Source organism: Camelus bactrianus, chromosome 27, assembly GCF_048773025.1.
Source record: "Camelus bactrianus isolate YW-2024 breed Bactrian camel chromosome 27, ASM4877302v1, whole genome shotgun sequence".
Classification (NCBI taxonomy): domain Eukaryota; kingdom Metazoa; phylum Chordata; class Mammalia; order Artiodactyla; family Camelidae; genus Camelus; species Camelus bactrianus.
In genome coordinates, this window is record NC_133565.1 from 9392285 (window position 1) to 9416407 (window position 24123).

Genomic DNA, 24123 nt, shown 5'->3' on the forward strand with positions numbered 1-24123 from the left:
TTTTTTGTTAAACACCTTTATTGTGGTATGATTTCTGTTCCGTAAATTATACACATCTCACATGTAGTATTTGATGAATTTTCATAGATGTCTACACCCAGAAAACCATCACCACACTCAAGATAACTACCATTTCCATCACTCCCCAAGAGGGGCAATTTTCCAATACCCAGATTTACCCCTTCCCACCCCCTTCCCTCCCTGGTAACCATAAGTTTGTTTCTCTATGTCTGTGGGTTTCTTCCTATTTTGTCATTCAGTTCATTTCTGTCTTTATTTTTTGTTTGTTTGTTTCAACATGGAAGTGGTATCATATAGCATTTTTCTCTCTTCTGGCTTACTTCACTCAGAATGACTAGCTCTGTGCCCATCCGTGTTTTCCGCAAATGGCATCGTTTTATCCTTTTTCATGGCTGCGTAGTATTCCGCGGCATAAATACCCATTACTTCTTTCTCCAGTCACCAGGCGATGATCGTTTGGGTTGGGTTCCACGTCCTGGCTATTACAAAGAGGGCTGCTGTGAGCATTGAGGTGCATGTGACTTTTTGAATTCCAGTTTTCTCCTGACGTTTCCCCAGGCGTGGGAAGGCTGGATCATAAGGTATGTCCATTTTTAGTTTTTTAAGGAACCTCCATCCTGCCTTCTCTAGTGGCAATGCAGCCCGGCTTATTGAAGCAGAGCAGTGCTCATTAAGTAATAGGTATTTCTAGAGTTCAGACATGAAGTGCAGTGAGCTTGGGCTGTTCCCGATGAAGAGGGCAGTCTGGAGGCAGGGCTGCAGGAGAGTGACCAGGGGAGTGTGGTTCAGGCAGGATTGAGACCACGTGGGGACATGACAGGCTAGGATAAGGAGCCTGGGCTTCCAGTCATCCCTTGGTAACCATGGGGCACTGGTTCCACGACTCCCCACGGATTCCAACATCCATGGATGCTGACGCCTCTTTTATACACTGACATACGACTTACATGGAATTACAAGCATCCTCCCGTGTACTTAATTTTTTACATACAAACATTTTTTTTTGTCCAAGTGATAGTCATTTCACAATGTTGTGTCGAATTCCAGTGTAGGGCACAATTTTTCAGTTCTACGTGAGCATACGCATACGTTGATTGTCACATTCTCTTTCGCTGTGTCCTCCTGTGTACTTTAAGTCATCTCTAGGTGACGCGTGGTATGGAAGGCAACGTGAATGCTATGTAAGCAGTTGCCGGTGTGTTGCAAGTTCAAGTGTCGCTTTCTGAAACTTCCTGTTTTTATCCAGAATATTTTCAGCCCACAGTTAGTTGAATCTGCTGGATCGGGAGCCCCTAGATACGGAGAACCCCCAAGCCCTTCCCACCTCCTACATTGCCACTGTAAGCGCTGAAGGGGACCAAAGAGAGGAGAAGAGCGCCCTCTAGCGGCTGGAAACGCTGAGGAATTTCTTCAATGTATGCAGTGCAGGAGAGAGGTTTTCCGGCCGACTAGCCCCAAAGGTGGGCCCGCCTGGACAGGAAGGAGGAAGGACGGTAGAGGAAGCCCGCTTGGACACTTCCTGGAGCTAGCTGGTTGCAGTGAGGGACGCCGAGGCACTGGGGACACGTCGCGTGGGGCGGGGCAATCCTGGCTGCCAGGTGCACGGTTCACGCAGCTGGCACCCAGTTTGCAAGATCAAAATAACAAGGAATGGGGGTGGGGGGAAGGGGCTGCCTCAGCACCGGGATCCTGACAAGAGCCAGAGCGCCGCGACCTCAGCTAATGCGGCTCCCCTAATAAGCCAGAAAAAGGGAAATCTCAGGCAACATATTGAAGATTCCAACACAGCCACACGGAGAACTCGATCTCTAAGCTGACAAAATGGAACCATCGGAACCAGGAATCTTTCCATTTCTCTTTTCTGGACCTTGGGACAGGGAGCCGTACATCTGTGACGGGAACCATCTTTACTCCGGTAGAGAGCCCACTTTTTCAGGAATAAGCATGGAGAGTAAGAGTGCGGTGATGGTTTCGTGGTTCAAAGCGGAAGGCCGGATGACAAACGGTAAGAACATGCTTCTCAATGAAGCCGAGTTATGGCAAGAACATAAAGCTGCGTATAGACAGGGAAGGGTTCCAAGTCGACCGCTCGAAAAAATTCACCAATCATGTGTCCATTTGATTGGGAAACAAGTAAATACCTCAAAAATGGGAAAGACATGGGATTAAGAAGTGGTAGTGAGCAATGAATTCCAAGATGTTTATACCTATATTTTCATTGTGAAAGTAACAAACTTCAAGCAACTGTCTAAAAAGTAGTAAGTGTAGCTCGGGCGCGCACTCACACGCACAATTGGGAAGAGCAGAGAGGTAAATTATGTGAAATGTATCATGATTGAGAAACAAGATCTAATAGATGATTTCATTTTTGAGACTGTTCTAGCAATACTGGTCCAATTACATTTAGAATTATGAACTTAGAGATGATTTATAAACATTTAGAGAGAATTTTCATTAGAAGGCAATATAGCTTCCAAATCATTGAATAGAAAATTAACCTCAAAAAGAATTCATCAATCCATCTATGAAGGAGTAACGGAGACCATGTTTACCATCCTAGAATCAACCCCAAGTTGGATAAAATATATGAAGCAATGATATTTAAGACACGTGAAAACCAACATCCCCTAGGACCTCGTTCTGCCACCCTCATACCAAGGGTGCTAGGCCTCCTACTGCCACTACGCAGGATGTCAAGAAGGCGGCGACATTGCCTCCCTCTTCTCCTGCTGCAGAGCCGGTCCTGAGCAGTCCCGTTGCAGGTTTCGGCAGGCAGCTCCCAGAAGCGCTCTCCAGGGCCTCGGTCCCTTTTAGTCACCAGCGAAGGAATCGAGGATGAGCAGTGAGCCTCCTGACTCAACGAAGATCTAGGAACCTATCTGATTTCTGAGCAGCCCTTTACCCTCGTCTGCTGTCTGGTAGTCTCCACCCGACATGCAGAGTCCGCTGCTTTGGCAGACTGCACGCTGTCACCAGCCCATCAGAATCTGTTCCCCCGGGCATGAGGCCAGGCGCGGTCGTGAGCAGGGCTCCAGGCCTCTGGAGCCACGCCGCTTGGACTGCGTCCCGGCCCTGGGCTCGCGAGCTCCATGCCCTTGGTTGAGTCAGTTAACATCTCGAAGCTAGTTTCCTCATCAGTAAAATGAAGACATAATCAATATGGGGGAAAAAGTCACAATCTTTGGGGACTACATTACTGGTGATTGAAGATTATTTTCATTTTCTATTATTCAGTGAGGGACACCATACAATTTTTACTACTTCAGACTTCAAAAGGACAAATTCTACTATTATTAAAACGAACGCTTGCACGTACACACAAACGCACGTTCGGACACACTGACTCTATTCCACATACATCCCCACGCACACACACGTGGACTCATGGACCCCACGCACACTAATTATATACACACAACCACACACGTCCTCAGACACGCACACACACGTCAAGTCACTGTCACGTACCACACACGTCCCCAGGTGCAGGCGTGCGCACACGCACACGCACGCGCACACACGTCACACACACCTTTGGCGTCATTCCAAACCAAATTACCATCGAGGGTCTCAGTGTCCATTGTTTCATCCGCTCAGAAGCTCCTGCCTTCGGGGCGTGAAGCAGGAGCCCCTCCTCTCTGGAGGTGCTCTTTCCCTCTTGCAGTCTCAGCAGAGCCAACATAACTGCTCTGGACATTTGCAAGTGCAGGGCCAGAGCATCCCTGGGAGTTCCCATCCTTAATATATGTAAACATTTCAAGTGCAGTAGCTTCTAAACTCCTGCCTTTACAAATACACATTCATCAGAAGGGGGAAGGCCAGGCTGAACTTTACAAGTCCCAGACATAGGGGAGTCCCGCAAAGAAAGTGACAGTGTGGGGAGAGCCATTTCCCAGTCTCACACCACTAGTCTGACCCTTTTCTTCCCAATGCTGGGTCCATCCCATGCCCCAAGTGGACTTGGATGTACACAGGGGGACACTCGGACCTCACATCCGGGCTCTGTCCATACCCTCCATGCCAACAGCTGCCCGTTGGCCTCTCTGTGAGCCCTGGGAAGCTGAACTCCGGGGAGAGCCGGTGCAGACAGCAGAAGTTGTTCAGGGGCTGCTGGGGCAGGGCATTCGGGTCATGGATTCCAGAGCCCGGGGTGGAGCCAATGGGAGTGTCCCCTTGGCCCTGCAGCCTCCACCCCATGGAGGGCGTGGCCAGAGGGAGCGTCAGGGCCTAAGGGATCCTCTGTAGTGCAGGAACCAGGGCAGCATGTGAGTGGTGGTGGGGGTCCCTTGCCGGGGTCTAAGGGTCGAAGCCCTAAGGAAGGGAATGAGGGGGCTGGAAGGTATCCTCATTCCCATCAATTAAACAAACAAAAGCTCACCATATGCGAGGGTGGGAAGGCTTTTGTTAGAACAATGGAAGGCGCTAGCCAGAGGTCTGGCCGGAGAGGGCTTGGGGGCTTACCAGGCTGATGAGTAGCCCAGAGGCCATCAGCCTCTAAACAACGCCCCAATTCCTCCGGGTGACACTGAATTGCAGTGAGACACGGGAAGCACGATAAACACAGGCCGGAAACTCAGCAGCCTGTTGCTTGTTTCACTGACCTTCTGACGACCCCACTGCTAGGAGCCTTTACCGCATCACCCAGGACTGACCCGGCTCACGATTGCAGCTGATTTTCCACAGGTGGCATCACTTGCTGGTGACACGAAGCAGGCAAGTTAGCCACCTCCCAAACCCTCAGGCTCCTCCTGGGAGGAGCCTGCCGGCCCCCAGTCCAGCCACTGCACCACGATGCTCCATAGTGCCGCTCCCGGTTTGCTGCCCCTGCCTCTAGCTCTGGCTGGAACCTCGCTGGATTGTCGATAAATGTCACCCGTGCACCATGTCTAAGCTTGGGGTCCAGATGTGACCGTGGCTCTTTTCTTCTTCCCATCGATGGGTTGTTCGGGCTTCATGATATCATGTTGTCAGGAAGGCCAGCACCGCCCCCTTGAGGCCTCCTTGAAGACACATGGAAGCATAGGACACAATGCAGCCCATCTCTTTTTTTTGTTAAACACCTTTATTGTGGTATGATTTCTGTTCCGTAAATTATACACATCTCACATGTAGTATTTGATGAATTTTCATAGATGTCTACACCCAGAAAACCATCACCACACTCAAGATAACTACCATTTCCATCACTCCCCAAGAGGGGCAATTTTCCAATACCCAGATTTACCCCTTCCCACCCCCTTCCCTCCCTGGTAACCATAAGTTTGTTTCTCTATGTCTGTGGGTTTCTTCCTATTTTGTCATTCAGTTCATTTCTGTCTTTATTTTTTGTTTGTTTGTTTCAACATGGAAGTGGTATCATATAGCATTTTTCTCTCTTCTGGCTTACTTCACTCAGAATGACTAGCTCTGTGCCCATCCGTGTTTTCCGCAAATGGCATCGTTTTATCCTTTTTCATGGCTGCGTAGTATTCCGCGGCATAAATACCCATTACTTCTTTCTCCAGTCACCAGGCGATGATCGTTTGGGTTGGGTTCCACGTCCTGGCTATTACAAAGAGGGCTGCTGTGAGCATTGAGGTGCATGTGACTTTTTGAATTCCAGTTTTCTCCTGACGTTTCCCCAGGCGTGGGAAGGCTGGATCATAAGGTATGTCCATTTTTAGTTTTTTAAGGAACCTCCATCCTGCCTTCTCTAGTGGCAATGCAGCCCGGCTTATTGAAGCAGAGCAGTGCTCATTAAGTAATAGGTATTTCTAGAGTTCAGACATGAAGTGCAGTGAGCTTGGGCTGTTCCCGATGAAGAGGGCAGTCTGGAGGCAGGGCTGCAGGAGAGTGACCAGGGGAGTGTGGTTCAGGCAGGATTGAGACCACGTGGGGACATGACAGGCTAGGATAAGGAGCCTGGGCTTCCAGTCATCCCTTGGTAACCATGGGGCACTGGTTCCACGACTCCCCACGGATTCCAACATCCATGGATGCTGACGCCTCTTTTATACACTGACATACGACTTACATGGAATTACAAGCATCCTCCCGTGTACTTAATTTTTTACATACAAACATTTTTTTTTGTCCAAGTGATAGTCATTTCACAATGTTGTGTCGAATTCCAGTGTAGGGCACAATTTTTCAGTTCTACGTGAGCATACGCATACGTTGATTGTCACATTCTCTTTCGCTGTGTCCTCCTGTGTACTTTAAGTCATCTCTAGGTGACGCGTGGTATGGAAGGCAACGTGAATGCTATGTAAGCAGTTGCCGGTGTGTTGCAAGTTCAAGTGTCGCTTTCTGAAACTTCCTGTTTTTATCCAGAATATTTTCAGCCCACAGTTAGTTGAATCTGCTGGATCGGGAGCCCCTAGATACGGAGAACCCCCAAGCCCTTCCCACCTCCTACATTGCCACTGTAAGCGCTGAAGGGGACCAAAGAGAGGAGAAGAGCGCCCTCTAGCGGCTGGAAACGCTGAGGAATTTCTTCAATGTATGCAGTGCAGGAGAGAGGTTTTCCGGCCGACTAGCCCCAAAGGTGGGCCCGCCTGGACAGGAAGGAGGAAGGACGGTAGAGGAAGCCCGCTTGGACACTTCCTGGAGCTAGCTGGTTGCAGTGAGGGACGCCGAGGCACTGGGGACACGTCGCGTGGGGCGGGGCAATCCTGGCTGCCAGGTGCACGGTTCACGCAGCTGGCACCCAGTTTGCAAGATCAAAATAACAAGGAATGGGGGTGGGGGGAAGGGGCTGCCTCAGCACCGGGATCCTGACAAGAGCCAGAGCGCCGCGACCTCAGCTAATGCGGCTCCCCTAATAAGCCAGAAAAAGGGAAATCTCAGGCAACATATTGAAGATTCCAACACAGCCACACGGAGAACTCGATCTCTAAGCTGACAAAATGGAACCATCGGAACCAGGAATCTTTCCATTTCTCTTTTCTGGACCTTGGGACAGGGAGCCGTACATCTGTGACGGGAACCATCTTTACTCCGGTAGAGAGCCCACTTTTTCAGGAATAAGCATGGAGAGTAAGAGTGCGGTGATGGTTTCGTGGTTCAAAGCGGAAGGCCGGATGACAAACGGTAAGAACATGCTTCTCAATGAAGCCGAGTTATGGCAAGAACATAAAGCTGCGTATAGACAGGGAAGGGTTCCAAGTCGACCGCTCGAAAAAATTCACCAATCATGTGTCCATTTGATTGGGAAACAAGTAAATACCTCAAAAATGGGAAAGACATGGGATTAAGAAGTGGTAGTGAGCAATGAATTCCAAGATGTTTATACCTATATTTTCATTGTGAAAGTAACAAACTTCAAGCAACTGTCTAAAAAGTAGTAAGTGTAGCTCGGGCGCGCACTCACACGCACAATTGGGAAGAGCAGAGAGGTAAATTATGTGAAATGTATCATGATTGAGAAACAAGATCTAATAGATGATTTCATTTTTGAGACTGTTCTAGCAATACTGGTCCAATTACATTTAGAATTATGAACTTAGAGATGATTTATAAACATTTAGAGAGAATTTTCATTAGAAGGCAATATAGCTTCCAAATCATTGAATAGAAAATTAACCTCAAAAAGAATTCATCAATCCATCTATGAAGGAGTAACGGAGACCATGTTTACCATCCTAGAATCAACCCCAAGTTGGATAAAATATATGAAGCAATGATATTTAAGACACGTGAAAACCAACATCCCCTAGGACCTCGTCCTGCCACCCTCATACCAAGGGTGCTAGGCCTCCTACTGCCACTACGCAGGATGTCAAGAAGGCGGCGACATTGCCTCCCTCTTCTCCTGCTGCAGAGCCGGTCCTGAGCAGTCCCGTTGCAGGTTTCGGCAGGCAGCTCCCAGAAGCGCTCTCCAGGGCCTCGGTCCCTTTTAGTCACCAGCGAAGGAATCGAGGATGAGCAGTGAGCCTCCTGACTCAACGAAGATCTAGGAACCTATCTGATTTCTGAGCAGCCCTTTACCCTCGTCTGCTGTCTGGTAGTCTCCACCCGACATGCAGAGTCCGCTGCTTTGGCAGCCTGCACGCTGTCACCAGCCCATCAGAATCTGTTCCCCCGGGCATGAGGCCAGGCGCGGTCGTGAGCAGGGCTCCAGGCCTCTGGAGCCACGCCGCTTGGACTGCGTCCCGGCCCTGGGCTCGCGAGCTCCATGCCCTTGGTTGAGTCAGTTAACATCTCGAAGCTAGTTTCCTCATCAGTAAAATGAAGACATAATCAATATGGGGGAAAAAGTCACAATCTTTGGGGACTACATTACTGGTGATTGAAGATTATTTTCATTTTCTATTATTCAGTGAGGGACACCATACAATTTTTACTACTTCAGACTTCAAAAGGACAAATTCTACTATTATTAAAACGAACGCTTGCACGTACACACAAACGCACGTTCGGACACACTGACTCTATTCCACATACATCCCCACGCACACACACGTGGACTCATGGACCCCACGCACACTAATTATATACACACAACCACACACGTCCTCAGACACGCACACACACGTCAAGTCACTGTCACGTACCACACACGTCCCCAGGTGCAGGCGTGCGCACACGCACACACACGCGCACACACGTCACACACACCTTTGGCGTCATTCCAAACCAAATTACCATCGAGGGTCTCAGTGTCCATTGTTTCATCCGCTCAGAAGCTCCTGCCTTCGGGGCGTGAAGCAGGAGCCCCTCCTCTCTGGAGGTGCTCTTTCCCTCTTGCAGTCTCAGCAGAGCCAACATAACTGCTCTGGACATTTGCAAGTGCAGGGCCAGAGCATCCCTGGGAGTTCCCATCCTTAATATATGTAAACATTTCAAGTGCAGTAGCTTCTAAACTCCTGCCTTTACAAATACACATTCATCAGAAGGGGGAAGGCCAGGCTGAACTTTACAAGTCCCAGACATAGGGGAGTCCCGCAAAGAAAGTGACAGTGTGGGGAGAGCCGTTTCCCAGTCTCACACCACTAGTCTGACCCTTTTCTTCCCAATGCTGGGTCCATCCCATGCCCCAAGTGGACTTGGATGTACACAGGGGGACACTCGGACTTCACATCCGGGCTCTGTCCATACCCTCCATGCCAACACCTGCCCGTTGACCTCTCTGTGAGCCCTGGGAAGCTGAACTCCGGGGAGAGCCGGTGCAGACAGCAGAAGTTGTTCAGGGGCTGCTGGGGCAGGGCATTCGGGTCATGGATTCCAGAGCCCGGGGTGGAGCCAATGGGCGTGTCCCCTTGGCCCTGCAGCCTCCACCCCATGGAGGGCGTGGCCAGAGGGAGCGTCAGGGCCTAAGGGATCCTCTGTAGTGCAGGAACCAGGGCAGCATGTGAGTGGTGGTGGGGGTCCCTTGCCGGGGTCTAAGGGTCGAAGCCCTAAGGAAGGGAATGAGGGGGCTGGAAGGTATCCTCATTCCCATCAATTAAACAAACAAAAGCTCACCATATGCGAGGGTGGGAAGGCTTTTGTTAGAACAATGGAAGGCGCTAGCCAGAGGTCTGGCCGGAGAGGGCTTGGGGGCTTACCAGGCTGATGAGTAGCCCAGAGGCCATCAGCCTCTAAACAACGCCCCAATTCCTCCGGGTGACACTGAATTGCAGTGAGACACGGGAAGCACGATAAACACAGGCCGGAAACTCAGCAGCCTGTTGCTTGTTTCACTGACCTTCTGACGACCCCACTGCTAGGAGCCTTTACCGCATCACCCAGGACTGACCCGGCTCACGATTGCAGCTGATTTTCCACAGGTGGCATCACTTGCTGGTGACACGAAGCAGGCAAGTTAGCCACCTCCCAAACCCTCAGGCTCCTCCTGGGAGGAGCCTGCCGGCCCCCAGTCCAGCCACTGCACCACGATGCTCCATAGTGCCGCTCCCGGTTTGCTGCCCCTGCCTCTAGCTCTGGCTGGAACCTCGCTGGATTGTCGATAAATGTCACCCGTGCACCATGTCTAAGCTTGGGGTCCAGATGTGACCGTGGCTCTTTTCTTCTTCCCATCGATGGGTTGTTCGGGCTTCATGATATCATGTTGTCAGGAAGGCCAGCACCGCCCCCTTGAGGCCTCCTTGAAGACACATGGAAGCATAGGACACAATGCAGCCCATCTCTTTTTTTTGTTAAACACCTTTATTGTGGTATGATTTCTGTTCCGTAAATTATACACATCTCACATGTAGTATTTGATGAATTTTCATAGATGTCTACACCCAGAAAACCATCACCACACTCAAGATAACTACCATTTCCATCACTCCCCAAGAGGGGCAATTTTCCAATACCCAGATTTACCCCTTCCCACCCCCTTCCCTCCCTGGTAACCATAAGTTTGTTTCTCTATGTCTGTGGGTTTCTTCCTATTTTGTCATTCAGTTCATTTCTGTCTTTATTTTTTTTTTGTTTGTTTCAACATGGAAGTGGTATCATATAGCATTTTTCTCTTTTCTGGCTTACTTCACTCAGAATGACTAGCTCTGTGCCCATCCGTGTTTTCCGCAAATGGCATCGTTTTATCCTTTTTCATGGCTGCGTAGTATTCCGCGGCATAAATACCCATTACTTCTTTCTCCAGTCACCAGGCGATGATCGTTTGGGTTGGGTTCCACGTCCTGGCTATTACAAAGAGGGCTGCTGTGAGCATTGAGGTGCATGTGACTTTTTGAATTCCAGTTTTCTCCTGACGTTTCCCCAGGCGTGGGAAGGCTGGATCATAAGGTATGTCCATTTTTAGTTTTTTAAGGAACCTCCATCCTGCCTTCTCTAGTGGCAATGCAGCCCGGCTTATTGAAGCAGAGCAGTGCTCATTAAGTAATAGGTATTTCTAGAGTTCAGACATGAAGTGCAGTGAGCTTGGGCTGTTCCCGATGAAGAGGGCAGTCTGGAGGCAGGGCTGCAGGAGAGTGACCAGGGGAGTGTGGTTCAGGCAGGATTGAGACCACGTGGGGACATGACAGGCTAGGATAAGGAGCCTGGGCTTCCAGTCATCCCTTGGTAACCATGGGGCACTGGTTCCACGACTCCCCACGGATTCCAACATCCATGGATGCTGACGCCTCTTTTATACACTGACATACGACTTACATGGAATTACAAGCATCCTCCCGTGTACTTAATTTTTTACATACAAACATTTTTTTTTTTGTCCAAGTGATAGTCATTTCACAATGTTGTGTCGAATTCCAGTGTAGGGCACAATTTTTCAGTTCTACGTGAGCATACGCATACGTTGATTGTCACATTCTCTTTCGCTGTGTCCTCCTGTGTACTTTAAGTCATCTCTAGGTGACGCGTGGTATGGAAGGCAACGTGAATGCTATGTAAGCAGTTGCCGGTGTGTTGCAAGTTCAAGTGTCGCTTTCTGAAACTTCCTGTTTTTATCCAGAATATTTTCAGCCCACAGTTAGTTGAATCTGCTGGATCGGGAGCCCCTAGATACGGAGAACCCCCAAGCCCTTCCCACCTCCTACATTGCCACTGTAAGCGCTGAAGGGGACCAAAGAGAGGAGAAGAGCGCCCTCTAGCGGCTGGAAACGCTGAGGAATTTCTTCAATGTATGCAGTGCAGGAGAGAGGTTTTCCGGCCGACTAGCCCCACAGGTGGGCCCGCCTGGACAGGAAGGAGGAAGGACGGTAGAGGAAGCCCGCTTGGACACTTCCTGGAGCTAGCTGGTTGCAGTGAGGGACGCCGAGGCACTGGGGACACGTCGCGTGGGGCGGGGCAATCCTGGCTGCCAGGTGCACGGTTCACGCAGCTGGCACCCAGTTTGCAAGATCAAAATAACAAGGAACGGGGTGGGGGGAAGGGGCTGCCTCAGCACCGGGATCCTGACAAGAGCCAGAGCGCCGCGACCTCAGCTAATGCGGCTCCCCTAATAAGCCAGAAAAAGGGAAATCTCAGGCAACATATTGAAGATTCCAACACAGCCACACGGAGAACTCGATCTCTAAGCTGACAAAATGGAACCATCGGAACCAGGAATCTTTCCATTTCTCTTTTCTGGACCTTGGGACAGGGAGCCGTACATCTGTGACGGGAACCATCTTTACTCCGGTAGAGAGCCCACTTTTTCAGGAATAAGCATGGAGAGTAAGAGTGCGGTGATGGTTTCGTGGTTCAAAGCGGAAGGCCGGATGACAAACGGTAAGAACATGCTTCTCAATGAAGCCGAGTTATGGCAAGAACATAAAGCTGCGTATAGACAGGGAAGGGTTCCAAGTCGACCGCTCGAAAAAATTCACCAATCATGTGTCCATTTGATTGGGAAACAAGTAAATACCTCAAAAATGGGAAAGACATGGGATTAAGAAGTGGTAGTGAGCAATGAATTCCAAGATGTTTATACCTATATTTTCATTGTGAAAGTAACAAACTTCAAGCAACTGTCTAAAAAGTAGTAAGTGTAGCTCGGGCGCGCACTCACACGCACAATTGGGAAGAGCAGAGAGGTAAATTATGTGAAATGTATCATGATTGAGAAACAAGATCTAATAGATGATTTCATTTTTGAGACTGTTCTAGCAATACTGGTCCAATTACATTTAGAATTATGAACTTAGAGATGATTTATAAACATTTAGAGAGAATTTTCATTAGAAGGCAATATAGCTTCCAAATCATTGAATAGAAAATTAACCTCAAAAAGAATTCATCAATCCATCTATGAAAGAGTAACGGAGACCATGTTTACCATCCTAGAATCAACCCCAAGTTGGATAAAATATATGAAGCAATGATATTTAAGACACGTGAAAACCATCATCCCCTAGGACCTCGTCCTGCCACCCCCATACCAAGGGTGCTAGGCCTCCTACTGCCACTACGCAGGATGTCCAGAAGGCGGCGACATTGCCTCCCTCTTCTCCTGCTGCAGAGCCGGTCCTGAGCAGTCCCGTTGCAGTTTTCGGCAGGCAGCTCCCAGAAGCGCTCTCCAGGGCCTCGGTTCCTTTTAGTCACCAGCGAAGGAATCGAGGATGAGCAGTGAGCCTCCTGACTCAACGAAGATCTAGGAACCTATCTGATTCCTGAGCAGCCCTTTACCCTCGTCTGCTGTCTGGTAGTCTCCACCCGACATGCAGAGTCCGCTGTTTGGGCAGCCTGCACGCTGTCACAAGCCCATCAGAAACTGTTCCCCGGGGCATGAGGCCAGGCGCGGTCGTGAGCAGGGCTCCAGGCCTCTGGAGCCACGCCGCTTGGACTGCGTCCCGGCCCTGGGCTCGCGAGCTCCATGCCCTTGGTTGAGTCAGTTAACATCTCGAAGCTAGTTTCCTCATCAGTAAAATGAAGACGTAATCAATATGGGGGAAAAAGTCACAATCTTTGGGGACTACATTACTGGTGATTGAAGATTATTTTCATTTTCTATTATTCAGTGAGGGACACCATACAATTTTTACTACTTCAGACTTCAAAAGGACAAATTCTACTATTATTAAAACGAACGCTTGCACGTACACACAAACGCACGTTCGGACACACTGACTCTACTCCACATACATCCCCACGCACACACACGTGGACTCATGGACCCCACGCACACTAATTATATACACACAACCACACACGTCCTCAGGCACGCACACACACGTCAAGTCACTGTCACGTACCACACACGTCCCCAGGTGCAGGCGTGCGCACACGCACACGCACGCGCACACACGTCACACACACCTTTGGCGTCATTCCAAACCAAATTACCATCGAGGGTCTCAGTGTCCATTGTTTCATCCGCTCAGAAGCTCCTGCCTTCGGGGCGTGAAGCAGGAGCCCCTCCTCTCTGGAGGTGCTCTTTCCCTCTTGCAGTCTCAGCAGAGCCAACATAACTGCTCTGGACATTTGCAAGTGCAGGGCCAGAGCATCCCTGGGAGTTCCCATCCTTAATATATGTAAACATTTCAAGTGCAGTAGCTTCTAAACTCCTGCCTTTACAAATACACATTCATCAGAAGGGGGAAGGCCAGGCTGAAATTTACAAGTCCCAGACATAGGGGAGTCCCGCAAAGAAAGTGACAGTGTGGGGAGAGCCGTTTCCCAGTCTCACACCACTAGTCTGACCCTTTTCTTCCCAATGCTGGGTCCATCCCATGCCCCAAGTGGACTTGGATGTACACAGGGGGACACTCGGACTTCACATCCGGGCTCTGTCCATACCCTCCATGCCAACAGCTGCCCGTTGGCCTCTCTGTGAGCCCTGGGAAGCTGAACTCCGGGGAGAGCCGGTGCAGACAGCAGAAGTTGTTCAGGGGCTGCTGGGGCAGGGCATTCGGGTCATGGATTCCAGAGCCCGGGGTGGAGCCAATGGGCGTGTCCCCTTGGCCCTGCAGCCTCCACCCCATGGAGGGCGTGGCCAGAGGGAGCGTCAGGGCCTAAGGGACCCTCTGTAGTGCAGGACCCAGGGCAGCATGTGGGTGGGGGTGGGGGGCCCTTGCTGGGGTCTAAGGGTCGAAGCCCTAAGGAAGGGCCTGAGAGGGCTGGAAGGTATCCTCATTCCCATCAATTAAACAAACAAAAGCTCACCGCAGGCGAGGGTGGGAAGGCTTTTGTTAGAACAATGGAAGGTGCTAGCCAGACTTCTGGCCGGAGAGGGCTTGGGGGCTTGCCAGGCTGATGAGGAACCCAGAGGCCATCAGCCTCTAAACAACGCCCCAATTCCTCCGGGTGACACTGAATTGCAGTGAGACACGGGAAGCACGATAAACACAGGCCGGAAACTCAGCAGCCTGTTGCTTGTTTCACTGACCTTATGGCGACCCCACTGCTAGGAGCCTTTACCGCATCACCCAGGACTGACCCGGCTCACGATTGCAGCTGATTTTCCACAGGTGGCATCACTTGCTGGTGACACGAAGCAGGCAAGTTAGCCACCTCCCAAACCCTCAGGCTCCTCCTGGGAGGAGCCTGCCGGCCCCCAGTCCAGCCACTGCACCACGATGCTCCATAGTGCCGCTCCCGGTTTGCTGCCCCTGCCTCTAGCTCTGGCTGGAACCTCGCTGGATTGTCGATAAATGTCACCCGTGCACCATGTCTAAGCTTGGGGTCCAGATGTGACCGTGGCTCTTTTCTTCTTCCCATCGATGGGTTGTTCGGGCTTCATGATATCATGTTGTCAGGAAGGCCAGCACCGCCCCCTTGAGGCCTCCTTGAAGACACATGGAAGCATAGGACACAATGCAGCCCATCTCTTTTTTTTGTTAAACACTTTTATTGTGGTATGATTTCTGTTCCGTAAATTATACACATCTCACATGTAGTATTTGATGAATTTTCATAGATGTCTACACCCAGAAAACCATCACCACACTCAAGATAACTACCATTTCCATCACTCCCCAAGAGGGGCAATTTTCCAATACCCAGATTTACCCCTTCCCACCCCCTTCCCTCCCTGGTAACCATAAGTTTGTTTCTCTATGTCTGTGGGTTTCTTCCTATTTTGTCATTCAGTTCATTTCTGTCTTTATTTTGTTTGTTTGTTTCCACATGGAAGTGGTATCATATAGCATTTTTCTCTCTTCTGGCTTACTTCACTCAGAATGACTAGCTCTGTGCCCATCCGTGTTTTCCGCAAATGGCATCGTTTTATCCTTTTTCATGGCTGCGTAGTATTCCGCGGCATAAATAACCATTACTTCTTTCTCCAGTCACCAGGCGATGATCGTTTGGGTTGGTTTCACGTCCTGGCTATTACAAAGAGGGCTGCTGTGAGCATTGAGGTGCATGTGACTTTTTGAATTCCAGTTTTCTCCTGACGTTTCCCCAGGCGTGGGAAGGCTGGATCATAAGGTATGTCCATTTTTAGTTTTTTAAGGAACCTCCATCCTGCCTTCTCTAGTGGCAATGCAGCCCGCCTTATTGAAGCAGAGCCGTGCTCATAAAGTAATAGGTATTTCTAGAGTTCAGACATGAAGTGCAGTGAGCTTGGGCTGTTCCCGATGAAGAGGGCAGTCTGGAGGCAGGGCTGCAGGAGAGTGACCAGGGGAGTGTGGTTCAGGCAGGATTGAGACCACGTGGGGACATGACAGGCTAGGATAAGGAGCCTGGGCTTCCAGTCATCCCTTGGTAACCGTGGGGCACTGGTTCCACGACTCCCCACGGATTCCAACATCCATGGATGCTGACGCCTCTTTTATACACTGACATACGACTTACATGGAATTACAAGCATCCTCCCGTGTACTTAATTTTTTACATACAAACATTTTTTTTTGTCCAAGTGATAGTCATTTCACAATGTTGTGTCGAATTCCAGTGTAGGGCACAATTTTTCAGTTCTACGTGAGCATACGCATACGTTGATTGTCACATTCTCTTTCGCTGTGTCCTCCTGTGTACTTTAAGTCATCTCTAGGTGACGCGTGGTATGGAAGGCAACGTGAATGCTATGTAAGCAGTTGCCGGTGTGTTGCAAGTTCAAGTGTCGCTTTCTGAAACTTCCTGTTTTTATCCAGAATATTTTCAGCCCACAGTTAGTTGAATCTGCTGGATCGGGAGCCCCTAGATACGGAGAACCCCCAAGCCCTTCCCACCTCCTACATTGCCACTGTAAGCGCTGAAGGGGACCAAAGAGAGGAGAAGAGCGCCCTCTAGCGGCTGGAAACGCTGAGGAATTTCTTCAATGTATGCAGTGCAGGAGAGAGGTTTTCCGGCCGACTAGCCCCACAGGTGGGCCCGCCTGGACAGGAAGGAGGAAGGACGGTAGAGGAAGCCCGCTTGGACACTTCCTGGAGCTAGCTGGTTGCAGTGAGGGACGCCGAGGCACTGGGGACACGTCGCGTGGGGCGGGGCAATCCTGGCTGCCAGGTGCACGGTTCACGCAGCTGGCACCCAGTTTGCAAGATCAAAATAACAAGGAATGGGGGTGGGGGGAAGGGGCTGCCTCAGCACCGGGATCCTGACAAGAGCCAGAGCGCCGCGACCTCAGCTAATGCGGCTCCCCTAATAAGCCAGAAAAAGGGAAATCTCAGGCAACATATTGAAGATTCCAACACAGCCACACGGAGAACTCGATCTCTAAGCTGACAAAATGGAACCATCGGAACCAGGAATCTTTCCATTTCTCTTTTCTGGACCTTGGGACAGGGAGCCGTACATCTGTGACGGGAACCATCTTTACTCCGGTAGAGAGCCCACTTTTTCAGGAATAAGCATGGAGAGTAAGAGTGCGGTGATGGTTTCGTGGTTCAAAGCGGAAGGCCGGATGACAAACGGTAAGAACATGCTTCTCAATGAAGCCGAGTTATGGCAAGAACATAAAGCTGCGTATAGACAGGGAAGGGTTCCAAGTCGACCGCTCGAAAAAATTCACCAATCATGTGTCCATTTGATTGGGAAACAAGTAAATAACTCAAAAATGGGAAAGACATGGGATTAAGAAGTGGTAGTGAGCAATGAATTCCAAGATGTTTATACCTATATTTTCATTGTGAAAGTAACAAACTTCAAGCAACTGTCTAAAAAGTAGTAAGTGTAGCTCGGGCGCGCACTCACACGCACAATTGGGAAGAGCAGAGAGGTAAATTATGTGAAATGTATCATGATTGAGAAACAAGATCTAATAGATGATTTCATTTTTGAGACTGTTCTAGCAATACTGGTCCAATTACATTTAGAATTATGAACTTAGAGATGATTTATAAACATTTAGAGAGAATTTTCATTAGAAGGCAATATAGCTTCCAAATCATTGAATAGAAAATTAACCTCAAAAACAATTCATCAATCCATCTATGAAGGAGTAACGGAGACCATGTTTACCATCCTAGAATCAACCCCAAGTTGGATAAAATATATGAAGCAATGATATTTAAGACACGTGAAAACCATCATCCCCTAGGACCTCGTCCTGCCACCCCCATACCAAGGGTGCTAGGCCTCCTACTGCCACTACGCAGGATGTCCAGAAGGCGGCGACATTGCCTCCCTCTTCTCCTGCTGCAGAGCCAGTCCTGAGCAGTCCCGTTGCAGTTTTCGGCAGGCAGCTCCCAGAAGCGCTCTCCAGGGCCTCGGTTCCTTTTAGTCACCAGCGAAGGAATCGAGGATGAGCAGTGAGCCTCCTGACTCAACGAAGATCTAGGAACCTATCTGATTCCTGAGCAGCCCTTTACCCTCGTCTGCTGTCTGGTAGTCTCCACCCGACATGCAGAGTCCGCTGTTTGGGCAGCCTGCACGCTGTCACCAGCCCATCAGAATCTGTTCCCCGGGGCATGAGGCCAGGCGCGGTCGTAAGCAGGGCTCCAGGCCTCTGGAGCCACGCCGCTTGGACTGCGTCCCGGCCCTGGGCTCGCGAGCTCCATGCCCTTGGTTGAGTCAGTTAACATCTCGAAGCTAGTTTCCTCATCAGTAAAATGAAGACGTAATCAATATGGGGGAAAAAGTCACAATCTTTGGGGACTACATTACTGGTGATTGAAGATTATTTTCATTTTCTATTATTCAGTGAGGGACACCATACAATTTTTACTACTTCAGACTTCAAAAGGACAAATTCTACTATTATTAAAACGAACGCTTGCACGTACACACAAACGCACGTTCGGACACACTGACTCTACTCCACATACATCCCCACGCACACACACGTGGACTCATGGACCCCACGCACACTAATTATATACACACAACCACACACGTCCTCAGGCACGCACACACACGTCAAGTCACTGTCACGTACCACACACGTCCCCAGGTGCAGGCGTGCGCACACGCACACGCACGCGCACACACGTCACACACACCTTTGGCGTCATTCCAAACCAAATTACCATCGAGGGTCTCAGTGTCCATTGTTTCATCCGCTCAGAAGCTCCTGCCTTCGGGGCGTGAAGCAGGAGCCCCTCCTCTCTGGAGGTGCTCTTTCCCTCTTGCAGTCTCAGCAGAGCCAACATATCTGCTCTGGACTTTTGCAAGTGCAGGGCCAGAGCATCCCTGGGAGTTCCCATCCTTAAGATATGTAAACATTTCAAGTGCAGTAGCTTCTAAACTCCTGCCTTTACAAATACACATTCATCAGAAGGGGGAAGGCCAGGCTGAACTTTACAAGTCCCAGACATAGGGGAGTCCCGCAAAGAAAGTGACAGTGTGGGGAGAGCCGTTTCCCAGTCTCACACCACTAGTCTGACCCTTTTCTTCCCAATGCTGGGTCCATCCCATGCCCCAAGTGGACTTGGATGTACACAGGGGGACACTCGGAACTCACATCCGGGCTCTGTCCATACCCTCCATGCCAACAGCTGCCCGTTGGCCTCTCTGTGAGCCCTGGGAAGCTGAACTCCGGGGAGAGCCGGTGCAGACAGCAGAAGTTGTTCAGGGGCTGCTGGGGCAGGGCATTCGGGTCATGGATTCCAGAGCCCGGGGTGGAGCCAATGGGCGTGTCCCCTTGGCCCTGCAGCCTCCACCCCATGGAGGGCGTGGCCAGAGGGAGCGTCAGGGCCTAAGGGACCCTCTGTAGTGCAGGACCCAGGGCAGCATGTGGGTGGGGGTGGGGGGCCCTTGCTGGGGTCTAAGGGTCGAAGCCCTAAGGAAGGGCCTGAGGGGGCTGGAAGGTATCCTCATTCCCATCAATTAAACAAACAAAAGCTCACCGCAGGCGAGGGTGGGAAGGCTTTTGTTAGAACAATGGAAGGTGCTAGCCAGACTTCTGGCCGGAGAGGGCTGGGGGGCTTGCCAGGGTGATGAGGAACCCAGAGGCCATCAGCCTCTAAACACCGCCCCAATTCCTCCGGGTGACACTGAATTGCAGTGAGACACGGGAAGCACGATAAACACAGGCCGGAAACTCAGCAGCCTGTTGCTTGTTTCACTGACCTTATGGCGACCCCACTGCTAGGAGCCTTTACCGCATCACCCAGGACTGACCCGGCTCACGATTGCAGCTGATTTTCCACAGGTGGCATCACTTGCTGGTGACACGAAGCAGGCAAGTTAGCCACCTCCCAAACCCTCAGGCTCCTACTGGGAGGAGCCTGCCGGCCCCCAGTCCAGCCACTGCACCACGATGCTCCATAGTGCCGCTCCCGGTTTGCTGCCCCTGCCTCTAGCTCTGGCTGGAACCTCGCTGGATTGTCGATAAATGTCACCCGTGCACCATGTCTAAGCTTGGGGTCCAGATGTGACCGTGGCTCTTTTCTTCTTCCCATCGATGGGTTGTTCGGGCTTCATGATATCATGTTGTCAGGAAGGCCAGCACCGCCCCCTTGAGGCCTCCTTGAAGACACATGGAAGCATAGGACACAATGCAGCCCATCTCTTTTTTTTGTTAAACACTTTTATTGTGGTATGATTTCTGTTCCGTAAATTATACACATCTCACATGTAGTATTTGATGAATTTTCATAGATGTCTACACCCAGAAAACCATCACCACACTCAAGATAACTACCATTTCCATCACTCCCCAAGAGGGGCAATTTTCCAATACCCAGATTTACCCCTTCCCACCCCCTTCCCTCCCTGGTAACCATAAGTTTGTTTCTCTATGTCTGTGGGTTTCTTCCTATTTTGTCATTCAGTTCATTTCTGTCTTTATTTTGTTTGTTTGTTTCCACATGGAAGTGGTATCATATAGCATTTTTCTCTCTTCTGGCTTACTTCACTCAGAATGACTAGCTCTGTGCCCATCCGTGTTTTCCGCAAATGGCATCGTTTTATCCTTTTTCATGGCTGCGTAGTATTCCGCGGCATAAATAACCATTACTTCTTTCTCCAGTCACCAGGCGATGATCGTTTGGGTTAGTTCCACGTCCTGGCTATTACAAAGAGGGCTGCTGTGAGCATTGAGGTGCATGTGACTTTTTGAATTCCAGTTTTCTCCTGACGTTTCCCCAGGCGTGGGAAGGCTGGATCATAAGGTATGTCCATTTTTAGTTTTTTAAGGAACCTCCATCCTGCCTTCTCTAGTGGCAATGCAGCCCGCCTTATTGAAGCAGAGCCGTGCTCATAAAGTAATAGGTATTTCTAGAGTTCAGACATGAAGTGCAGTGAGCTTGGGCTGTTCCCGATGAAGAGGGCAGTCTGGAGGCAGGGCTGCAGGAGAGTGACCAGGGGAGTGTGGTTCAGGCAGGATTGAGACCACGTGGGGACATGACAGGCTAGGATAAGGAGCCTGGGCTTCCAGTCATCCCTTGGTAACCATGGGGCACTGGTTCCACGACTCCCCACGGATTCCAACATCCATGGATGCTGACGCCTCTTTTATACACTGACATACGACTTACATGGAATTACAAGCATCCTCCCGTGTACTTAATTTTTTACATACAAACATTTTTTTTTGTCCAAGTGATAGTCATTTCACAATGTTGTGTCGAATTCCAGTGTAGGGCACAATTTTTCAGTTCTACGTGAGCATACGCATACGTTGATTGTCACATTCTCTTTCGCTGTGTCCTCCTGTGTACTTTAAGTCATCTCTAGGTGACGCGTGGTATGGAAGGCAACGTGAATGCTATGTAAGCAGTTGCCGGTGTGTTGCAAGTTCAAGTGTCGCTTTCTGAAACTTCCTGTTTTTATCCAGAATATTTTCAGCCCACAGTTAGTTGAATCTGCTGGATCGGGAGCCCCTAGATACGGAGAACCCCCAAGCCCTTCCCACCTCCTACATTGCCACTGTAAGCGCTGAAGGGGACCAAAGAGAGGAGAAGAGCGCCCTCTAGCGGCTGGAAACGCTGAGGAATTTCTTCAATGTATGCAGTGCAGGAGAGAGGTTTTCCGGCCGACTAGCCCCAAAGGTGGGCCCGCCTGGACAGGAAGGAGGAAGGACGGTAGAGGAAGCCCGCTTGGACACTTCCTGGAGCTAGCTGGTTGCAGTGAGGGACGCCGAGGCACTGGGGACACGTCGCGTGGGGCGGTGCAATCCTGGCTGCCAGGTGCACGGTTCACGCAGCTGGCACCCAGTTTGCAAGATCAAAATAACAAGGAATGGGGGTGGGGGGAAGGGGCTGCCTCAGCACCGGGATCCTGACAAGAGCCAGAGCGCCGCGACCTCAGCTAATGCGGCTCCCCTAATAAGCCAGAAAAAGGGAAATCTCAGGCAACATATTGCAGATTCCACCACAGCCACACGGAGAACTCGATCTCTAAGCTGACAAAATGGAACCATCGGAACCAGGAATCTTTCCATTTCTCTTTTCTGGACCTTGGGACAGGGAGCCGTACATCTGTGACGGGAACCATCTTTACTCCGGTAGAGAGCCCACTTTTTCAGGAATAAGCATGGAGAGTAAGAGTGCGGTGATGGTTTCGTGGTTCAAAGCGGAAGGCCGGATGACAAACGGTAAGAACATGCTTCTCAATGAAGCCGAGTTATGGCAAGAACATAAAGCTGCGTATAGACAGGGAAGGGTTCCAAGTCGACCGCTCGAAAAAATTCACCAATCATGTGTCCATTTGATTGGGAAACAAGTAAATAACTCAAAAATGGGAAAGACATGGGATTAAGAAGTGGTAGTGAGCAATGAATTCCAAGATGTTTATACCTATATTTTCATTGTGAAAGTAACAAACTTCAAGCAACTGTCTAAAAAGTAGTAAGTGTAGCTCGGGCGCGCACTCACACGCACAATTGGGAAGAGCAGAGAGGTAAATTATGTGAAATGTATCATGATTGAGAAACAAGATCTAATAGATGATTTCATTTTTGAGACTGTTCTAGCAATACTGGTCCAATTACATTTAGAATTATGAACTTAGAGATGATTTATAAACATTTAGAGAGAATTTTCATTAGAAGGCAATATAGCTTCCAAATCATTGAATAGAAAATTAACCTCAAGAAGAATTCATCAATCCATCTATGAAGGAGTAACGAAGACCATGTTTACCATCCTAGAATCAACCCCAAGTTGGATAAAATATATGAAGCAATGATATTTAAGACACGTGAAAACCATCATCCCCTAGGACCTCGTCCTGCCTCCCCCATACCAAGGGTGCTATGCCTCCTACTGCCAATACGCAGGATGTCCACCAGGCGGCGACATTGCCTCCCACTTCTCCTGCTGCAGAGCCGGTCCTGAGCAGTCCCGTTGCAGGTTTCGGCAGGCAGCTCCCAGAAGCGCTCTCCAGGGCCTCGGTCCCTTTTAGTCACCAGCGAAGGAATCGAGGATGAGCAGTGAGCCTCCTGACTCAACGAAGATCTAGGAACCTATCTGATTTCTGAGCAGCCCTTTACCCTCGTCTGCTGTCTGGTAGTCTCCACCCGACATGCAGAGTCCGCTGCTTTGGCAGCCTGCACGCTGTCACCAGCCCATCAGAATCTGTTCCCCCGGGCATGAGGCCAGGCGCGGTCGTGAGCAGGGCTCCAGGCCTCTGGAGCCACGCCGCTTGGACTGCGTCCCGGCCCTGGGCTCGCGAGCTCCATGCTCTTGGTTGAGTCAGTTAACATCTCGAAGCTAGTTTCCTCATCAGTAAAATGAAGACGTAATCAATATGGGGGAAAAAGTCACAATCTTTGGGGACTACATTACTGGTGATTGAAGATTATTTTCATTTTCTATTATTCAGTGAGGGACACCATACAATTTTTACTACTTCAGACTTCAAAAGGACAAATTCTACTATTATTAAAACGAACGCTTGCACGTACACACAAACGCACGTTCGGACACACTGACTCTACTCCACATACATCCCCACGCACACACACGTGGACTCATGGACCCCACGCACACTAATTATATACACACAACCACACACGTCCTCAGGCACGCACACACACGTCAAGTCACTGTCACGTACCACACACGTCCCCAGGTGCAGGCGTGCGCACACGCACACGCACGCGCACACACGTCACACACACCTTTGGCGTCATTCCAAACCAAATTACCATCGAGGGTCTCAGTGTCCATTGTTTCATCCGCTCAGAAGCTCCTGCCTTCGGGGCGTGAAGCAGGAGCCCCTCCTCTCTGGAGGTGCTCTTTCCCTCTTGCAGTCTCAGCAGAGCCAACATAACTGCTCTGGACATTTGCAAGTGCAGGGCCAGAGCATCCCTGGGAGTTCCCATCCTTAATATATGTAAACATTTCAAGTGCAGTAGCTTCTAAACTCCTGCCTTTACAAATACACATTCATCAGAAGGGGGAAGGCCAGGCTGAACTTTACAAGTCCCAG